Source organism: Anomaloglossus baeobatrachus, chromosome 6 (assembly GCF_048569485.1).
Source record: "Anomaloglossus baeobatrachus isolate aAnoBae1 chromosome 6, aAnoBae1.hap1, whole genome shotgun sequence".
NCBI lineage: Eukaryota > Metazoa > Chordata > Amphibia > Anura > Aromobatidae > Anomaloglossus > Anomaloglossus baeobatrachus.
In genome coordinates this window covers 17,133,763-17,153,013 of record NC_134358.1, presented here as the reverse complement: position 1 = coordinate 17,153,013, position 19,251 = coordinate 17,133,763, and the positions used below count along the sequence as shown (strand labels likewise).

General features: G+C 45.3%; 2 long non-coding RNA genes across 2 annotated transcripts; both read right to left on the bottom strand.

Moving 5' to 3' along the window:
• Window positions 1-8,701: 8,701 nt before the first annotated feature.
• Window positions 8,702-9,490, bottom strand: LOC142243881 (uncharacterized). Its single transcript, XR_012724410.1, has 3 exons — window positions 9,313-9,490; window positions 9,141-9,224; window positions 8,702-8,965 (listed from the first exon to the last, which is right to left on the bottom strand). It is a non-coding gene; the product is annotated as an uncharacterized LOC142243881 (long non-coding RNA).
• A 2,789-nt stretch (window positions 9,491-12,279) lies between these two features.
• On the bottom strand, window positions 12,280-15,097 carry LOC142243880 (uncharacterized). The gene is made up of 3 exons (XR_012724409.1): window positions 15,063-15,097; window positions 12,411-12,464; window positions 12,280-12,305 (listed from the first exon to the last, which is right to left on the bottom strand). It is a non-coding gene; the product is annotated as an uncharacterized LOC142243880 (long non-coding RNA).
• Window positions 15,098-19,251: the final 4,154 nt, after the last annotated feature.

The window sequence follows — 19,251 nt, the reverse complement described above, 5'->3', positions numbered from 1 at the left end:
GTACGATCCGTTGCATCCGTCACACAACGCAATGCAACGGATGCCGTTCAACGCAAGTGTGAAACTAGCCTTACAGTGGTAATGTATGGACTTCCATTGTATTAGGGTACCGTCACACTTTAGCGATGCAGCAGCGATCCCACCAGCGATCTGACCTGGTCAGGATCGCTGCTGCGTCGCTACATGGTCGCTGTTGAGCTGTCAAACAGGCAGATCTCACCAGCGACCAGCCCCCAGCCAGCAGAGACGTGCAAGCGACACTGCGCTTGCACGGAGCCGGAGTCTGGAAGCTGCGGACACTGGTAACTAAGGTAAACATCGGGTATGGTTACCCGATGTTTACCTTAGTTACCAGCGCACACAGCTTCGCTTAGCGTGTGCAGGGAGCAGGAGCCGGCGCTGGCAGCGTGAGAGCTGCGGAGGCTGGTGACGAAGGTAAATATTGGGTAACCACCTTGGTTACCCGATGTTTACCTTGGTTACAGCTTACCACAGGCTGTCAGACGCCGGCTCCTGCTCCCTGCACATTCAGGATTGTTGCTCTCTCGCTGTCACACACAGCGATGTGTGCTTATCAGCGGGGGAGCAACAATAAAAAAAACGAACCAGCACTGTGTGTAACGAGCAGCGATCTCACAGCAGGGGCCAGATCACTGCTCAATGTCACACACAGCGAGATCGCTAATGAGGTCACAAAAAATGTGACTCAGCAGCGATCTCAGTAGCGATCTCGCTGTGTGTGAAGTACCCCTTAAGGCCCCGTCACACTAAGCAACATCGCTGCTAACATCGCTGCTAACGAACAACTTTTGTGACGTTGCTAGCGATGTTGCTGTGTGTGACATCCAGCAACAACCTGGCCCCTGCTGTGAGGTCGTTGGTTGTTGCTGAATGTCCTGGGCCATTTTTTAGTTGTTGCTGTCCCGCTGTGAAGCACAGATCGCTGTGTGTGACAGCGAGGCAGCAACAACTAAATGTGCAGGCAGCAGGAGCCGGCTTCTGCGGAGGCTGGTAACCAATGTAAACATCGGGTAACCAAGAAGCCCTGTCCTTGGTTACCCGATATTTACCTTTGTTACCAGCCTCCGCCGCTCTCACTGTCAGCGCCGGCTCCTGCTCTGTGCACATGTAGCTGCAGGACACATCGGGTTAATTAACCCGATGTGTGCTGTAACTAGGAGAGCAAGGAGCCAGCGCTAAGCATTGTGCGCTGCTCCCTGCTCTGTGCATATTTAGCTGCAGCACACATCGGGTTAATTAACCCGATGTGTGCTGTAGCTAGGAGAGCAGGGAGCCAGCGCTAAGCATTGTGCGCTGCTCCCTGCTCGTGTAGCTCCATGCGGTGGTAACCAAGATAAATATCGGGTTGGTTACCCGATATTTACCTTAGTTACCAAGCGCAGCATCTTCCACGCGGCGCTGGGGGCTGGTCACTGGTTGCTGGTGAGCTCACCAGCAACTTGTGTAGCGACGCTCCAGCGATCCCTGCCAGGTCAGGTTGCTGGTGGGATCGCTGGAGCGTCGCAGTGTGACATCTCACCAGCAACCTCCTAGCAACTTACCAGCGATCCCTATCGTTGTTGGGATCGCTGGTAAGTTGCTTAGTGTGACTGGACCTTTAGCCTGGGGGATATTTACTGTGACTGTTCCTGGACACAGCAGGGTGGAATTCAGTAATCGTATCTTAATGGGATTACCCTTGATTCCTGTTTATTTTTCTGCATTCCCCTTGTCTTTTGTCCTAGAGTTTATCTGGCTGGGCACATTAAACAATGTATATGGTTGCTGGGAGCAATGATAGAAGTGGGTAAAAGGAACTGATATCCTACATTGAATATACTTATTTTAATATCGCCCTGGATCTTCCTGGAACACAATCCGTTATTCACAATTTTTACCGGTTTTTGCATTTAACAGTTTACATGTTTATATGTATTAAAATTAGTATGTACCTGTATGTATAAATACATATTGCATATAACACCTAGTGTAATTCAGATTTAATGTGTGATTGTGTCCTGGTCTTTTCAGGGTTATATTTATACTTGTTTACAAGTTATGGTATTATGCAACTTGAATATCATATTCATTTAATTATCCATTGCTCCTCCAGTTGTGACATAGATGTATATATTTGTACTTGAAGCATATATATTTTTTTGCATATATTTATTTGTAATTGAACCTCAGGAAACCAACCCAACAACATTATTATAGTGTTTCTAATTGATCAAAATATTTATTATCCACCACATATTTTTAATTGTGTGATAGCCAGACCAGCCTGTTATTTATTGCGTCACCTGTTCTGGTGTTTTTTGTATCAAATTCCATTCTCCAAATGTTTTTAAAGTTTTTTTTATATATTTGTTATGTAATAAAGAGAATTATTTTATTAGTAGTTATTGTGTGGAGTTCTCTTTTTCTGATTTACCCATATATTACCCTGTTTGCCACCGCACCAGGGCAACAGAATGAGCTGGGGAGGAGCACCAGGATTGGCGCATCTAATGGATGCGTCAGTTGTGGGCGCGGCTGCGGCCTGCTATTTGTTAGGCTGGGGAGGGTCCAATAGCAGTGGACCTCCCTAGTCTGAGAACAGACCACAGCTGTCCGCTTTACTTCGGCTGGTGATCCAAAATGGGGGAACCCAACGTTTTTTTTTTGTTTTTTTTTTTATTTAATTTAAAATAACAGCATGGGGTGCCCTCTGTTTTGGATTACCAGCCAAGGTGAAGCTGCCAGCTGTGGTCTGCAGGCTGTGTATATATACAGTACAGACCAAAAGTTTGGAAACACCTTCTCATTCAAATAGTTTTCTTTATTTTCATGACTCTGAAAATTGTAGATTCACATTGAAGGCATCAAAACTATGAATTAACACATATGGAATGAAATACTTAACAAAAAAGTGTGAAAAAACTGAAAATATGTCTTATATTCTAAGTTCTTCAGAGTAACCACCTTTTGCTTTGATTACTGCTTTGCACACTCTTTACTGGAGAGACAATTTGCACACTCTTGGCATTCTCTTGAGCTTCAAGAGGTAGTCACCGGAAATGGTTTTCCAACAGTCTTGAAGGAGTTCCCAGAGATGCTTAGCACTTGTTGGCCCTTTTGCTTTCATTCTGCGGTCCAGCTCACCCCCAAACCATCTCGATTGGGTTAAGGTCTGGTGACTGTGGAGGCCAGGTCATCTGGCGTAGCACTCCATCACTCTCCTGTTTAGTCAAATAGCCCTTACACAGCCTGGAGGTGTGTTTGGGATCATTGTCCTGTTGAAAAATAAATGATGGTCCAACTAAACGCAAACCGGATGAAATAGCACGCCACTGCAAGATGCTGTGGTAGCCATGCTGGTTCTGTATGCCTTCAATTTTGAATAAATCCCCAACAGTGTCACCAGCAAAGCCCCCCCCACCATCACACCTCCTCCTCCATGCTTCACAGTGGGAACCAGGCATGTAGATATCTGCTGTTTAAAAATACTTGTCACTATTTAAGTTAGTTAGGATTAGTGATGATGGATGACCAATACATAGAGAATAGAAAGAAATAATAGATAGATAGCTTTATTTGTTATTTATCGGTTATAAGTCGTTTGTCCTTTTTTTCATATACAGCACAGAAACAGCTGCAGGCTGCAACCCTCAGCTCTCAACCCTCAGCTCTCAACCCTCAGCTCTCAACCCTCAGCTCTCTTGGCTGGTTAGTAAAAATAGAATGGACTACATGCTTATGTTGTTTATTTATTTTTTTTTTTTTTAAATTCAAAAAAAAAGTGGGGTCACCCCAATTTTTGTGAAACTGGTCAAGGTTCAGCAGACAACTGAGGGATATTATTAGGATGGGAAGGGCCATGATTGTTAGATGCGCCAAATCAGGCATTGAACCCTGCTCTTCCCATTGCCCTGGTGCCTTTGCAGATGGGGTAATAAACAGGGTTGATGTCAGCTGAGAATTACCATCTGACATCAAGCCCTGGTATTAGTCATGGGTTGGCGTCTAACAGATACTCCTCCATTACTAATTACATTATTTGAAAGAATTTTTTTATTCGAAGTAAACCCCCCACACACAAGCCCTCGTTAACTAATTGATTATGTGTAATAAAATATAAATATAAGCAAGGTCCAGCACCACTTCTGGGGCGGCTGTGGGCTGCCATTGTGAGGGTGGAAAGAGCCTAAAAACAATGGCCTGTCCCAACCTAATATCAGCCCCCAGTTGTGTGCTGAGCCTGTGCTGGTTTCACAGAAATGGGGGGGGGGGGGGGGACGACATTTTTTTTAATTAAAAAAAAGGCAATAGAAGCGTGGGGTCCACTCTAGTTTTACTAACCAGGCAAAGTACGGTAGACAGCTGATGGTTGCAGCTGCTGCTGTTCCTGTGCTGGATATGAAAATTATGGGGGAACCCAAGGTTTTATTTTTTAAAATAAAAAATCCAAGCTAGTTACCTCTATATTTATGTTTTTCTATCTAACTATCTATCTATCTATCATCTGTCTATGACCTAACTTTCCCTTGCGGTAAATGAGGTATTTGACAGAATTTCCAAACAATTATAAATGTATTAGGTTATTAGTAGTTGTTCTAATATTGATCAACTGTTATAAATTTATAACATACATATGGCTTTGAAAATTCTGCAGCCCGCAAGCCCACGTCAAGGGTCCTCATTTTCTTGCGAGTCCCTACACTACACTACCTAAAAAGTAACTGCTAACTAAACTATTCTGGAAGTCCAGAGTCCACATCCTAAACACGCACGGCATCCAACTGCAATGGCACTGCTCCCTCTGGACTGATGTAGTCCGCAAAGATATTTCGAATTGCCAGTCCTGCTGTTACAGGTCTTACATGTTGGGTTTGGTCCACACGAGTCGATTGTGAAGGCCGGTACTGGTCAGATTCTGGGTTCAATGAAGCATTGTGGATGCGTACAAAGTTGTGGAGAAGTACACATGCCTGAACCATCAAGGTGGCATTTTCCGGATTCAATTGCATAGAAGAATGGGATACCCTCCACTTAATTGGAAAGTATTCCTAAGGCACATTCCACATACCGACCAGCTCTAGTCAAGCGGTAGTTGAATATTCGCTTTCTGTCATCCAAATCACGTCTGGGACCCTTACTATGCCGCTGTGAGACAATAGGGTGAACCCAGTGCTTCCAACGCCTCCTCGGTTTTTCAGACAACAATGTAGATTGCTGTGCGCAGTAACGAGAAAGAAGCCAGCACGGCAGACCCTTATCAGTAGTTCTTTTTGGCATAATGACAGAATAGACACTGATATGAAGCGTACAAGCACAAGAAACTCACCAGAGCTCTCGATGCTGTGAAAAGCAATAGAAAATGGCACTGGAGTGAACATGTCACCGCCTCATGTAGGTTGAAGCTATGGATCCTGGGTAAATTTGTCATTTCCCACATTCCATTTTTTTTTGTGGTTCACAAAAAAAAAAAAAAAAAAAAAATATGGAAGGGACACGGATGAGACATGGTCCAAATACGGAACAGAAACAGATGCCACACAGATACATCCATGAAAAAACATGACCGCAAAAACTGAACAGTCGTGTGAATGTAGCCTTATAATAACTCAAGCTTAGCGCTGATTTTTATCAAAAAATCAATTATCTGGGATGTTTCCATCTCCCCAACTCCATCCTTGGACCTTGTGACATCGACACATTGACACCGGATGCGATAGGTTCTGTCAGCCTGAAATAAATAATAATATGACTATATGATAATGCGCACTTGATCACTGCTCTTTTGGCAGGTCTAGCCCGTCCCACTGAGGCAGCTGCCCTCGCTCACTGAGCCATCACTGGCATAGGACAGCTCTCCTCTGAAAACCCAGAGACTACTGGTGTCATGGTCGCCTCTGGTGAGGCTAGTGACAGGCTCAGGGCCTCTGATCCTCCAAAGCCTTTCACATTAAACAAATATTTTTCCATTGGCAATTAGAGTTTGTCTATTTTCCCTTGCTAGCAGCAAGCTCATTAACTCTGCCCATGTGATTTCTCTCATGGCCACTGCTGGCCTGGATAAAAAGCCTCTGCTTCCAGCAGATGATGCTTGTTATTCAGTTCAGTCTGGAGCCAGGACAGGAGCTATGAGAAGCTGCTTTCTGCTGCTGTTTATTGCATGGGTGCATGTGAAGGTGGCTTGTTTAGGCTGGTTTCACACTACGTTTATTTAACATGCGTCAGGAACGTTTTTTTGCTGCAAAAGCGGATCCTGCTTTTACAGCAAAAAACGCACGCAAACGCATCTGTTATTTTGCAGGATCCTGTCACTGGATGTTTAGGGGCGGGCATTGGAGTCATGTGATCGGCAGTGAGGGGAACTAGACTGGGAGCCGGCTTCTGACAGCTGCAGACGCTGGTAACCAAGGTAAACATCGGGCTTGGATACCCGATATTTATCTTGGTTACGAGTGTCTGCAGCTGCTAGGAGCAGGGCTGCCTGCACACGTAACCAACGTAAACATCGGGTAACTAAGAGAAGTGGTTACCCGATATTTACCTTGGTTACGAGTGTCCGCAGCGCTCAGGTGGGAGAGAGAGGAAGGGGGAAAGACAGAGATAGAGAGAGGGAGAGGGCGAGGGAGGAGAGAGAGACAGATCATGCGAGACTGGTTCTGGGCATGCTCAGTAGAGCAAGCAGGATCCTGTCTATCAGCACGCCAGCGTTCACCTGCGTTTGCGTGCTGTTTAGTCAGGATCCGGTGACATGCAGTATTTGGACGCAGCTCAAAAACGCTACAAGTAGCGTTTTTGAAAGATGTTAAAAAACTGCAAGTCGCTGGATCCTCACTATAACGCACGCAAACGCAGGTGAACACATGTTAACGCGAGTCCATTGCAAATGCATTGAAGTGAAAACGCATTTGCACTGGATCCGTTTTTTCCGCTAAAAAAACGTTATGGACAGATGTTAAATAAACGTAGTGTGAAACCAGCCTTAGTTACTTTTTCCTTTCTGTGTTTCCCCTCCCTGTATACGTTTTGGTGTTCCCTATTGTTGGTATTAGGTGTGAATGAGGGTTTTTTTTTTTTATCCCCGTCAGTCCGTTTGCTCAGTGGGATTTTCCACTTCTGTACTTGCCCCTGGGTGGTGGGTCTTAATATTAAGAGAAAAGACAGGAGACAAGAAGATGTTGGGGGCCCAGGCCTTACTACTATAAAGCGTACCCCTGGGTTGAGGGAAAGAATAGGGTATGCTTAGTCTAAGGGTCAGTCTAGGGTTCCCCTTTCAATCACCCCCCCAATTCCTGTCACTCCACGTGACAACTGGCAGCATTTGAGGAACAACCACTGAGTGCCCTGCGAGGTGCCATGTTTACATCTCCTGATTGCTTAAATGAGCACATTTGGTTGTCAATGATTCAGATAATTGTTGGGCCCTGTGAAGCCACCTTAGTCTGTACACCTCTTCTCTATCATTTCTAATTGTAGCATTGATTTAAGGGTATACCTTTGAGTCCTAATATTGTTATCGGCTTCCTGGACCCTTCTGCTGCTCTTTAGGAGAAGCGGAAAACAAACTATTAAATTGTGTCAACAGTTTGTTAAAATGGGAAATCGTATCTGCTTTGCAATACAGTACCTTGAGGTGCTGGTTGGGGTTCCTTTTCCATGTCTGACAGATTTTTTTTTTTTAACCAGCTCGCTGGATACATGTTTAAGGTTATGCCCATACCAGAAAAAGAATTGGTGTGATTGAGTAGATCATAAATACATGGCACAATATGTAAACTGTAGGACTGTTGACTTTTATGACTTATTTCCTGTGGTAGCGTGTAAGGTCGTTGGACATGTTATGAAGAATGTATTTGGACGGTCTTGTGTGGCCAGCACCGGTCTCACGCTTGTAAAGTAGACGTTACACCCCTGTGTATGTGTGTGGCCACGGTCAAGTCAAATGGTCGCCATGAAACACTTGCAGCTTCTCAAAATTCCTTCTACTGCATTCCATAATTGAAGAATAGTTCTGTCCCCGGTTTGAGGTCTAATTTAGCTATAAAAAGTATTGATGGGGTGTCGTCATCAACTATATATTTAAGGAGAGGCATCAGATTATCTTTTTTGCACGAATGGTTAATCTTCCTTCCAAATGTTGAAGACATGTCCGGGTGACAACTGCAAGGAGCCTCCCTGGCATCCAAACACCATGACTTTTTACCAGTCTTGAAGAAATACATATAGCATTCATTATCACGCATGGTTGCCTGTAAACATTCGGCCTCTCCTCCTTCTCTAAGCACTCCATGGAAATCACAAACAATGTCCCCTTTTTTAAAGCCATGAGTGGTGTAAAGTGTTTGGCCTTTGGGTGGATCTGCAATAACTAGGCCTTTCCAGTCTTGTGATTGCACCAAAGCGTGAAGCTTGTCACTGTGGTCTTTTCTAGGCCCTTTTTTTGGTCCAGGTTTCCATGCACGTTGGACATCTTCTAGGCCAGGTACATTGAGGTACCAACGCTGTGCTTTCACATAACTATTCAGATCTTTCACGTTAGGGATTTGCTTGAAATGCTCTACAAGAAAAAAAAAAAATACTGTAAAATATTCGGCAAACCTACAATATTCAGGAAGCTCATCCCATGGAATACAATGCCATCAACTAGACGGCTTTCTAATTAAAATAAGGGAGATGGAGGGGGGACAAAAAAACCCCCCAAAACTTACCAGCAGCATCTAAAACCCTTAAATCGTACTGCTTCCGCCTCCATTTATCCCGACAGTACTGTGCAAAACGCTCAGTGTACCGCCTGCAGGTGGGAAGGGACGGTGGTTCGTGGTGCAGTCCTACAGGGTACTTATTCAGCAGTCTGCTGTAATGAAACTCTTTTGGAGCCTTGCCGGTCTGTCTATTTGTCTCTTCCTCGTCGGTTTCTTCCTCGTCGGTCTGGCCTTCATTGCTTTCTTCTCCTCTGATACTAATGGAACTTCTGTAAAGTTATAAAGACAGATGGCCAGTTGTAATAAACTGAAAATAGTGCTGTTCCCTACTGGACTCCTTAACCATTGCTTTGGTACTAATCTTACATTACAAGGCATTAGTAAAGTTTAAAGCTATGAAAAGATGGATGTTGGGCTTGCCGGTGATAAAGCTAGTTCTCCTACCCCGTGCCTTCCGTCTCTTCCCCATCAGTCTGTCCCTCACTGCTTTCTTCTTCTCTGATCCTCCTTCTCTTGGTCTTTGTAGATCTGTTAAGTTAAAAAGGTAAATTATAAACTTTCAAGCTATGAACAGATGGATGTTGAGGATGCCTGTGGATAAAGTTAGGTCTCCTACCCGGAGGTTCCTGCTGGATTTTCTCCCTTCTGCGTAGTCAGTATTAACATTCCTGCAGCCAGTTGAGATGTGTTGACGTTGTCTGGTCGTTGGTCATAGAGCACATATGCGTTAGCCAAATCTCTATCCGCCTGTGAGAGACTTTCCTCAGCCCAATTTTTGAAGACTTTTATTGCCATCTTCCTTGATATTATGGGCAGCTGATACCTGAGGATAAAAACATTTATTAGCCTTGGTAAATCCTTGGCAGATAAGACAATGAGGGCCTCATTTAAAGGCCACGTCTCACTAAGCGACATCGCTGAGTCACGGTTTTTGTGACGCAACAGCGATCTTGCAAGCGATATCGCTGTGTGTGACATCCAGCAACGACCTGGCCCCTGCTGTGAGGTCGCTGGTCGTTGCTGAATGTCCTGGACCATTTTTTTGGTCGTTGCTCTCCCGCTGTGAAGCACACATCGCTGTGTTTGACAGCGGGAGCCAACGATCTGAATGTGCAGGGAGCCGGCTTCTGGCAGCCTGCGGTAAGCTGGTAACCAAGGTACACATCGGGTATCCAAGCAAGGCACTTTGCTTAGAACCCGATGTATACCATGGTTACGTGTGCAGGGAGCAGACTTCTGGCAGCTGTGGACGCTGGTAACCAAGGTACATATTGGGTATCCAAGCACAGCGCTTTGCTTAGTAACCCCATATGTACGATGGTTATGAAGCACAGTGTCGTTACACAGGTTGCTGGTGGCTGATCTCTGTGGAGATCTGCCTGATTGACAGCTCACCAGCGACCATGTAGTGACGCACCAACGATCCCTGCCTGGTCAGATCGCTGGTGGGGTTGCTTATTGTGACGGTACCCTAACACTTACTTCTCTTGCAAGCGCTCCATGTCTCTGCCGGAGTTCGCGATGCATTGTCCATTGGAGGACACAAAGAACTGAGGCACCGTATTTCCATGCTTAGTCAGCCTTATCTTCTCAAAGTATGTGCAGAAATTCTGTCAAAGGGTAAGATTGTGTTACAGATATAATTGCCAATGACAGAAACCTGAACATACAGCACAGTGTGTCTTAACACTCACCTGCTCATCCTCATCCTGCAGTATAATAATATTTTTTTCAGTTTTTATAATGGTTACTACCTGTCCATCGAGCTCTAATGTCTTCCGCTCAATCCATTCTTTTATCTATAAGAGGAGGAACATAGAAGAGACATAAGATGTGGTGAAGCAACATATCTGTCAGCAATACGCCACGTTGGCCATTATAAGAAGCCTACCATTAGATTTTGGGCTGCAGATGGCGTACGTAGATGCTTATACACAAGAACAGCCTGGAGGTAGTAACAGGCCAGGGTCTTCTCTTTGTCATCCAGCTCCTCATTCAGGTGTGCTCTTCGGAAGATGTTGGTCACGTGCGGTTTGGCCACTGTTAACACTTTCCAACAATCAGCCATGGAGAGAGGCGCGGGGTCCAACCTGTGGGTGATAAAAGGTGTTACAGCTTAATTTTTTTTTATTAGCCCATGAGGTATATTTAGCATTCTTTGTTATATAGAAAGCATATTAAAATCTCATCCTTTATTGATATAAATATTAAAAAAGGACAAAACAATGTTTTTTCCTTCACTTATTTAAACAACTCGCTAAGCCGCCAAAGTAAACACTCTACTTAGCTGGGTTCAGTTCAGTATTAACCGCCCAACATATCTAATATCAACCAGAGGTCACTATGATGGCCACTAAAAGGTCATACAAAAAACACAAAAGAAAACCACAATAGACAGAACAAAAAAACGTGATTTTGCTATAGAGCAACGGACAGTGGTCCCATTAGAAAAACTCAGCAAAACAAACAATTAAACCCAAATAAATATATGTTCACTCAATGGGATGCCGATCGCTATGTGTGACGCCGCAGGAACGAGGAACCTCTCCTTACCTGCCACCCGGCCGCTATGAGGAAGGAGGTGGGCGGGATGTTCCGGCCACTCATCTCCTCCCCTCCGCTTCTATTGGGTTGGGCGGCCGCTCAGTGACGTCGCTGTGACGCCGCACGGACCGCCCCCTTAGAAAGGAGGCGGTTCGCCGGTCACAGCGACGTCGCCGGGCAGGTAAGTATGTGTAACGAGTCTGCGCGATGTTGTGCGGCACGGGCAGCGATTTGCCCGTGTCGCACAACAGATGGGGGCGGGTACCGAGATCGCAGCGTGTAAAGTAGCCTTAACTCCATGTGTGAGCATGACCTCACTTTACCAAGTATAGGATGTTTTGAATAGATTAGATAATATGGGAATGGCGGGGGGTGGGAATTGCCCAATCTGCTAAGAGCTAAGCATTACTTTGCTGCCATGCACGGCTGGAACACAAGTAATAATTAATTCTAGACTCCTTATGATAAATCCACCTTTTCCATGTTTTATGGCATTTTACATTCCCATGATAGTACAGATTGATATTGCTGCTGTAGTCTAAACGTGAGCGTCTCACCTCCTCTTCCTGCCTTTAGGAAGCTTCTTTTCCATGATCTTTAGAGTCTCCTCAAAGGGATTAACGGCATCTTTTGTTCCGTCGTCAATATCATTGGGGTAGTCGTCCGAGAGCACAAAATGTGTAAAAGTCCGCAGGTGACCAATATGCTTTTTAATGGTTTCTTCCTTCGTCTTCAACATTTCAAGTGTACGGAAATACTTTTTGGTCACCTTCAAGTCCTTTATAAAGTCCACAGTGATCTCATCCGGATTTACAAAATAGAGGAAGCGGGAAACGTTTTGTATCTACAATGGAGCACATACATTAGGGCTCACATCTGTAGGGATTCATTAAATACATGCAAACGTATAAAATCACACTTACCAGCGGTTCTAAGGTTGTTTCTGCAAATTTTTTTTTCTTCAAATATTCTTTAAAGCTGAATAAAATTGGGGATTGCAAGTCGTGCTTCTGGTGAAATCCGGACACAGTCAACTTCATCCGCAGGGGCATATTGGCACTTGAACTGGAAGAGGCAGGAAAATATTGGTGTTATTACCGACACCAGACTCTTCCCTTACTATAAAGCTGTTACAAATATTTTTAGAAATTTGGTAAAAATAGTTGTTACCTCGCTGCTTCGAGCACATTAGGAAGACTTCTCGGGTCTTCATCTTCAGATAGCCTAAAGAAGACAAGCAAAATCTGCATGAATTCATTTATAAATGACATTAAGAACATATATAACTTTGTAGACTAATGTGATGGTTGGTCAAGGCCCTTTAGGGGTTGCAGGGCATTATCGTGGCAGCCATCTTAGTTTTGGCCCAAGAACCTTCAATTGCAGAGGGGGTCATGAGACAGGAGTAGAATTTCATAAGAAAGGACATTTGTAGAACATATTGTAAATGAATAAGTGTTACATGGGCAAAACTAAGCCAGAGCAATGTCCAAAAAGAAATGAAATCAATTACTCGATAGTGGTTGCATGCAGTGAAAAGAATTACAGCACTAATCAATTTTTGATGAAAGTCTACCCTTTAATAGCGTCCCATGAGCCCCTTTTAATGAAGTTTCTTGAGCTGTGTCTAAGATGGCTGCCATAGAGATGGCCAACAGGCACTACTAGTTCTACAGGGTCTGCCCTCACCCACCTAAGTGTTCTACATCATTACATTCTGTTTTAAAGGGAACCAATTACCAGGATTTTTGTATATAACCTAAAGCCAGTGCTATACTGGCACTATCAGGCTGAGTCTATACATACAGTGCTATACTGGCACTATCAGGCTGAGTCTATACATACAGTGCTATACTGGCACTATCAGGCTGATTCTATACATACAGTGCTATACTGGCACTATCAGGCTGAGTCTATACATACAGTGCTATACTGGCGCTATCAGGCTGAGTCTATACATACAGTGCTATACTGGCACTATCAGGCTGATTCTATACATACAGTGCTATACTGGCACTATCAGGCTGAGTCTATACATACAGTGCTATACTGGCACTATCAGGCTGATTCTATACATACAGTGCTATACTGGCACTATCAGGCTGAGTCTATACATACAGTGCTATACTGGCACTATCAGGCTGAGTCTATACATACAGTGCTATACTGGCACTATCAGGCTGATTCTATACATACAGTGCTATACTGGCACTATCAGGCTGAGTCTATACATACAGTGCTATACTGGCACTATCAGGCTGAGTCTATACATACAGTGCTATACTGGCACTATCAGGCTGATTCTATACATACAGTGCTATACTGGCGCTATCAGGCTGATTCTATACATACAGTGCTATACTGGCGCTATCAGGCTGATGCTATACATACAGTGCTATACTGGCGCTATCAGGCTGATGCTATACATACAGTGCTATACTGGCACTATCAGGCTGATTCTATACATACAGTGCTATACTGGCGCTATCAGGCTGATTCTATACATACAGTGCTATACTGGCACTATCAGGCTGATTCTATATATACAGTGATATACTGGCACTATCAGGCTGAGTCTACATATACATGTAGAGGTCAGCTCTGATGTTTCTGTTTTGAAATCCAAGAAAGTAAAATTTATAAAATCATCAGCTTCTTGAGTGACAGCAGCTGAAGATCAGATAATATTGGGTGGGTATTCATAATTATCCCCTCCTCTTTTAGAATTAGCACAAGTATTCTATAATTGATTTACTTTGACTTGCAGGACCTGTGTGAGGTCATACCCATGTGACCAGAAGGGGCGGGGCCTCAGCCAACAGAAATGTTTCCTGGTATCCGCTTTGTTGGCGGAGGCCCCGCCCCTTCTGGTCACATGGGTATGACCTCACACAGGTCCTGCAAGTCAAAGTAAATCAATTGTATAATAATTATGCTAATTCTAACAGGGAGAGGGGATAGCTATGAATTCCCCCCAGATATTATCTGATCCTCAGCTGCTGTCACTCAAGAGACTGCTGATTTTATAAACTTTACTTTCTTAGATTTCAAAACCTAAACATCCGAACTAAATGTATGTATAGAATCAGTCTGATAGTGCCAGTATAGCACTGGCTTTAGCTTATATAGGAGAATCCTGGTGATTGGTTCCCTTTAACGGCTCAGTTCTACTTGCAATTATCAAGTGTAATCTGATAAAACCTTGGGTTGCACTCGGGCCGTAGCCAACTACGATTCTTTTCCCATGCCGTATCGGCATAGCAAAGAGAAAAAAACAAAACGCTCACACGCACCCATAAAAGTCTATAGGTGCATCGAGACCGGCTGTGGAGTAGAGGGATAAGGTCCTCCCTCTCTCCTCTGCAGCTGTGATCCAATCACAAGATCGGATCACAATCTCTTGACCCTTGGCTGACGCTTGCAGCAGAGCTGAGGGTCATTAGCATATTGATTCACATGCGCAAGTGGAACCTCAGCCTAATTCACAACCATATTCATGGTTGCCCTGAGGCATCACACTGACACATCAGTGTTACCATATAGTGAGCACGGTGAGTAAAATATCCCAAAAACAATCATGCAATTGTACTTTTTTTGCAATTTTTCCACACTGGGAAATTTTTACCCGTTTCTCAGTACACTATATGGGAAAACTTATGTTTTCATTTAAAAGTACAACTTGTCCTTCAAAAAACGAGTCCTCACGTGGCAAGATTGACGGAAGATTAAAAAAGTTCTGGCTCTCAGAAGATGGGGGCCAAAAAAATGGCCAGGCGTGAAGATGTTGGAAAACCCTGAAATATTGTAAAGAGGCATACATACTGTTCAGGCTTATCTGTCACGATGCAGCCGCAACGCTCCAAGAAGTCCACAAAGAAGTCCTGTGGATTTTCAAATTGGCTGTTTTCACACTTCAGGGCGTCATATGGCACGACACTCAGGGATTGCACCATCTTGTGCAGGTTGTCTCTTGCAGTGTCCACTTCATTCCTAATCTCGGCTTCTGGTGAGGTTTTCATGCAGACCCGCTTAAGATGCCGCCGCAGGTTCTCATGAAATTTCATGCAGCGTCTGCAGAGGAGGTTTGCTTTTTCGCTTTTTTGAAGATGCCAATTCCTCTGGTTTGATGTTCTGGAGAAATCAATGTGAAAATCCAAAAAATGTTATTTTCCAAAGTTCAGTTGGGAAATTGCAATAAGCGCTCTCTCAAAATGAACAAGACTAGACTGTTTAATGTTACGGAGAGCGGCCGAAAAAACACAACAAAAAAAGATTACAAGGTGCGAGTCATCAATCCGTAATTCAGCCTGAATGGAGACTGCTCAATCCAGTACATCAAGAGTCATTTGTACTCCCCTCATTAGAGCAATACTATTCTGCTAATCAGAAATTCCAAATCATTCAAATGACCCAAATTCTCATGAAACATTAAATTCTTTATTATTTTATTAGACAAACACAAGAAAAATATTAAAAAGATGGATAATGATATAAAAATATCCTGGGTTCAACAAGTGTTGTTAATTTTTTTTTTTTTTTTTTTTAATATTGTTTATGATAAATTCACACAGGTTCATCACACACAATTTTTTTGAACAAATTTTTTGTACATGTTTTTGTGAAGTTGGTCTCTTGCAAAAGTATTCAACCCCTAATCCGCCCGCATCGAGGTCAACTATAATATATAATTTGTGATCTATAGGAAAGTGCTAGTGCATTAGCATACAGCTAAAAATGAATAAACAATTTGAGAGACCAAAGATACATGAGATGAATGAGGGGTTGAATAGTTTTGTTTAGGGGTGGAAATAATCTGCTTATTCCAATGAATCTATGCAGAGTTATTATCTCTAAGGCAAGCCAAAAAAACTGCATCAGAAAAAATTCTTTATAAACACGTTGTCACATGAATTGCTGTAAACAAATGCCCAATATACCTATGTATCTACTATATGTTAAGAGTTAACAGCGCAAAGTGCAATCTGTTATATGATTAACAGGAATAGTATCACATCAGCATGTTACAGGCAGGCCACAGCATCATAAGGACTGATGTGTTTACAGCAATACTTCTCAAGCAGGTATATTAAGGGTTAACAGAGCAAGATTTAATCTTGTGGCAGGAGTTAGATTACACCAGTGTGTTAGGGGTGCTTCACACATAGCGAGCTCACTGCCGAGATCGCTGCTGAGTCACGCTTTTTGTGGCGCAGCAGTGACCTCATTAGCGATCTCGCTGTGTGTGACACTGAGCAGCGATCTGGCCCCTGCTGCGAGATCGCTGCTCGTTACACACAGCCCTGGTTCGTTTTCTTCAAAGCCGCTCTCCTGCTGTGACACACAGATCGCTGTGTGTGACAGCAAGAGAGTGACAAATGAAGCGAGCAGGGAGCAGGAGCCGGCGTCTGACAGCTGAGGTAAGCTGTATCCAAGATAAACATCGGGTAACCAAGGTGGTTACCCGATATTTACCTTAGTTACCAGCCTCTGCAGCTCTCACGCTGCCTGTGCTGCCGGCTCCGGCTCTCTGCACATGTAGCTGCTGTACACATCGGGTTAATTAACCCGATGTGTACAGCAGCTAGGAGAGCAAGGAGCCAGCGCTCAGTGTGCGCGGCTCCCTGCTCACACTGGTAACTAATGTAAACATCGGGTAACCATACCCGATGTTTACCTTAGTTACCAGTCTCCGCAGCTTCCAGACAGCGGCTCCGTGCAAGCGCAGCGTCGCTTGCACGTCGCTGCTGGCCGGGGGCTGTTCACTGGTCGCTGGTGAGATCTGCCTGTTTGACAGCTCACCAGCGACCATGTAGCGATGCAGCAGCGATCCTGACCAGGTCAGATCGCTGGTCGGATCGCTGCTGCATCGCTAAGTGTGAAGGTACCCTTACTAGACAAGCCGCATAACATTAAAGGGAACCAAACATCAGGATTTTGGTGTATAAGCTGCAGCCAGTGCAGTGCTGGCACTATCAGGCACAGTGTGTACATACCATCAGGGGGCAGCTCGGGTGTTTAGGCAGTGAAATACAACTTTATAAAGTTTGAAATTTCGTGCACTTTTTGATTGACGTGTGCACCTCTGCAGATAATGTCCGGGCAGGTTATGCAGGAGTTCCCCGCCCCCCCACCAGCCTGTTCCTCCCCCTCTCCTGATGTCCGGGCGGGTTATGCAGGAGTTCCCCGCCCCCCCACCAGCCTGTTCCTCCCCCTCTCCTGATGTCCGGGCGGGTTATGCAGGAGTTCCCCGCCCCCCCACCAGCCTGTTCCTCCCTCTCTCCTGATGTCCGGGCGGGTCATGCAGGAGTTCCCCGCCCCCCCACCAGCCTGTTCCTCCCTCTCTCCTGATGTCCGGGCGGGTTATGCAGGAGTTCCCGCCCCCCACCAGCCTGTTCCTCCCTCTCTCCTGATGTCCGGGCGGGTTATGCAGGAGTTCCCGCCCCCCACCAGCCTGTTCCTCCCTCTCTCCTGATGTCCGGGCGGGTCATGCAGGAGTTCCCCGCCCCCCCACCAGCCTGTTCCTCCCTCTCTCCTGATGTCCGGGCGGGTCATGCAGGAGTTCCCCGCCCCCCACCAGCCTGTTCCTCCCTCTCTCCTGATGTCCGGGCGGGTTATGCACGTGTTCCCCGCCCCCCCGCGCTGCCTGTTCCTCCCTCACTGCCTCTGGCTGTATGTAAATATCTAATCTTCAGAAACATGGCGCCGGAGTGGGCCTCTGCGCATAGCGCTTATCTCCGGCGCCATGTTTCTGAAGCCCCCGCATTACACAACTTTGTGTCTGAGAGGGCGGCGCATGCGCCCTCGTTTCTTCACAGCCCGTTGTGACCGCGGGAGCGCGCGCGATTAGAACAGGACAGAACAGCTGACCGGAGGACGCGATTACCTGCTGCTCCTGTATCGTGCCGCCCCAGGACACCGGGCCAACACACCAGCCGGTGTGACATCGCTGTGGCACCGCCCTCTCAAAGTTGTGTAATGCGGGGGCTTCAGAAACATGGCGCCGGAGATAAGCGCTATGCGCAGAGGCCCACTCCGGCGCCATGTTTCTGAAGATTAGATATTTACATACAGCCAGAGGGAGGGAGGGAGGAACAGGCGGCGCGGGGGGGGGCGGGGAACACGTGCATAACCCGCCCGGACATCAGGAGAGAGGGAGGAACAGGCTGGTGGGGGGGGCGGGGAACACGTGCATAACCCGCCCGGACATCAGGAGAGAGGGAGGAACAGGCTGGTGGGGGGGCGGGGAACTCCTGCATAACCCGCCCGGACATTATCTGCAGAGGTGCACACGTCAATCAAAAAGTGCACGAAATTTCAAACTTTATAAAGTTGTTTTTCACTGCCTAAACACCCGAACTGCCCCCTGATGGTATGTACACACTGTGCCTGATAGTGCCAGCACTGCACTGGCTGCAGCTTATACACGAAAATCCTGATGATTGGTTCCCTTTAAGCCATATACACTGGTGTGGTCACAGCAATACTTATCAAGCAGGTACAAGGATCAAATCAACATTGTGTCAAACAGGTCATACAGAGCAGTGATGAACCAAGGCATAAATATAGATCTTACATGAGAAACCCAAGATCCCCCTTAAGGCTGGAAACACATTATGTGAGTAAAATCGGTCCGACTGGGCTGAAAAAAACTCGGCTGATTTTAGTTCACGTTAGGTGCGAGTGCAACGCAAGTGCGATGCTTTTTGCTCACGTGTGTGTCGCGTTTGCGATGCTAGTTTCATGCAACATCTTAATTATATAAAAGCTATTACACATGTGTAATTTAATTTACCTTTGGGAATGTGATGTCACATTCATCTGTTGAATATTTAATGAGCGAAGTTACTGCCACACTCGCAAATGTGAACGCTGGTGCGCGTGTGTGATCCTACTTTTAATCCCCTTCCATAGGAAATCATTGGGACAAATGGTGCGAGAAACTTGTAAAAAAGCAGCATGCTGCGATTTGTTTCTCAGTCCGATGTGGACTGAGAAAAAAAAAATAAATAAA